Source organism: Chrysochloris asiatica, unplaced genomic scaffold (assembly GCF_000296735.1).
Source record: "Chrysochloris asiatica unplaced genomic scaffold, ChrAsi1.0 scaffold00296, whole genome shotgun sequence".
Lineage (NCBI taxonomy): Eukaryota > Metazoa > Chordata > Mammalia > Afrosoricida > Chrysochloridae > Chrysochloris > Chrysochloris asiatica.
This window is the reverse complement of record NW_006408814.1, coordinates 1,627,759-1,630,113: the sequence shown is the minus strand read 5'-3', so window position 1 is coordinate 1,630,113 and position 2,355 is coordinate 1,627,759. Positions and strand designations below refer to the sequence as shown.

The 2,355-nt window shown below is 42.3% G+C and overlaps 1 pseudogene; it reads left to right on the top strand.

Annotated features, from left to right (window-relative positions):
• Positions 1 to 854: 854 nt before the first annotated feature.
• On the top strand, positions 855 to 1,817 carry LOC102838799 (annotated as a pseudogene).
• Positions 1,818 to 2,355: the final 538 nt, after the last annotated feature.

Here is a 2,355-nt window from a genome sequence, read left to right as displayed (position 1 = left end):
TCACTGAGAACCTTATGAACAACAGTGGAGCCCTGTCAGAGGGCAGCAGAATATTGAATATTGAGGCATGATGAAGAGCATCAGAATATTGTCAACGACTGTGAGGTTGGTGCAGGACCAGGGAGTGTTGGGTTCTATTTTATATAAGGTCGCTATGAGTTGGGACTGACTCAACGACACCTAACAACAACAAAAGAGCTTCATGTTTTTCTCACGGAATTCCTGGTGGATTCCAACTACTGACATAGCAGTTAGCAGCCCAACAAAGAACCCATTAGCCTGCCAGCACTCCTTATGTGTTACAGAGAACTGAAATCCGGAGGGTTCTCTTGGCTGTGATCGTTTCAGAAGTGGATTACCAGGTCTTTCTTCTGCCACACTATTGAGCGGATTTGAACTGTCAATTTTGAAGTTAGTTGTTGTTGTTGTTAGGTGCCATCGAGTCGGTACCAACTCATAGCGACCTTATGCACAGCAGAACAAAACACTGCCTGATCCTGGGCCAACCTCACTACTGTTGCCACGCTTGAGTCCATCGATGCTGCTCCTTGGCCAATCCATCTCGTTGGGGGTCTTTCTCTTTTTCTCTGACCCTCTACCTTACCAAACATGATATCCTTCTCCAGCAACTGGTCCCTCCTGACAATATGTCCGAAGTATGAGAGATGAAGTTTGGCCATCTTGGCCTCCAAGGAACACTCTGGCTGCACTTCATACAAATAGTCATACAAACAGCAACCAGTTAAAAAGTATAACAACTTTTTCGGCCCAATCTGCTAAGAGACCGGCACAGCGGCAGTACGGAGAGGTTATGGCTGCTGGCCGTGAGGCTGAAGCCGGGCCATTGACCCACCATGGAGACCCGCTATAACCTAAAGAGCCCGGCTGTTAAACGTCTAATGAAAGAAGCAGCAGAATTGAAAGATCCAACAGATCATTACCATGCACAACCTTTAGAGGATAACCTTTTTGAATGGCACTTCACTGTTAGAGGGGCCTCTAGATTCTGATTTTCATGGTGGTGCTTATCATGGACAAATAGTATTGCCATCAGAGTATCCCATGAAGCCACCAAGCATTATTCTACTAACAGCTAATGGACGATTTGAAGTGGGCAAGAAAATCTGTTTGAGCATCTCAGGGCATCATCCTGAAACTTGGCAGCCTTCATGGAGTATAAGAACAGCATTATTAGCCATCATTGGATTTATGCCAACAAAAGGAGAAGGAGCTATAGGGTCTCTAGATTAGATTACACACCTGAGAAAAGAAGAGCACTTGCCAAAAAATCCCAAGATTTCTGCTGTGGGGGATGTGGCTCTGCCGTGAAGAATATCCTGTTGCCTTTAAAATCTGGAAGTGATTCTAGCCAGGCTGACCGAGAAGCCAAGGAATTGGCTCGACAAATCAGCTTTAAGGCAGAAGTCAATTCATCTGGAAAGACTATCGCTGAGTCAGACTTAAGCCACTCTTTTTCACTAAATGATTTACAAGATGATATACTTACAACATTCCAGGGTGCTACAGCCAGTACATCATAGGGAGTACAGACCCCTTCAGCAGCATCCCTTCAGCAGTCTAGCCAGTCTGTAACTAAGAATACCTCCATGAGGCCTCAACAGCGTCGGGCCCAGCAGCAGAGTCAAAGAAGGTCATTGACTTCGCCAGATGGAATCCAGGGTCAGCAACCAAGAGACAACCAGACTGATCATGGCGGCTCAGCTGTACTGATTGTCATCTTGACTTTGGCATTGGCAGCTCTAATATTCTGACGAATATATCTGGCCAATGAGTACATATTTGACTTTGAGTTATAACATTGTTTTGTGTCTTAAGATCTGTGACTTGAGTGTTTCATTAAACATTCTGCATTGGGTATACATGGTTTACAAAAAGATTATTTAGTATTTGCCCTTCATTCCTTTTGGATCCTTATTAATTTAGTAGAAATATAGATGGACATTCAGACTGTGCCCAGCAGTGTGTCCTGCCTAGGTTAAGGGACAGGAAGTCAAAAGTCCTTTGTCTCACTGTTTGACCTGTTTTACAAAGAGTTTATCATTCTTACTTATGCCTCAGTTGCTGTTTATGTAAATTCGTTACCCTTTTCTGTATAGCCCTTTGAAATCTTTGGATAAAAGATGAAGTTTTAAGTTCCAATGAGTATTACTGTTTACTCATTACCACTTTGTTTCTATTTTCGTAGAATGATATAAGGACAGAGTGTTGAAAAGTAAAAGTAAAACCCCTCAAATAGCAAAACAAAACAAAAAGGTATAACAAAAAACTCCATTTATAATAGCAACAACAATAAATGATAATATGTTTAGGAATTATTTCAATAAAAAATACGCA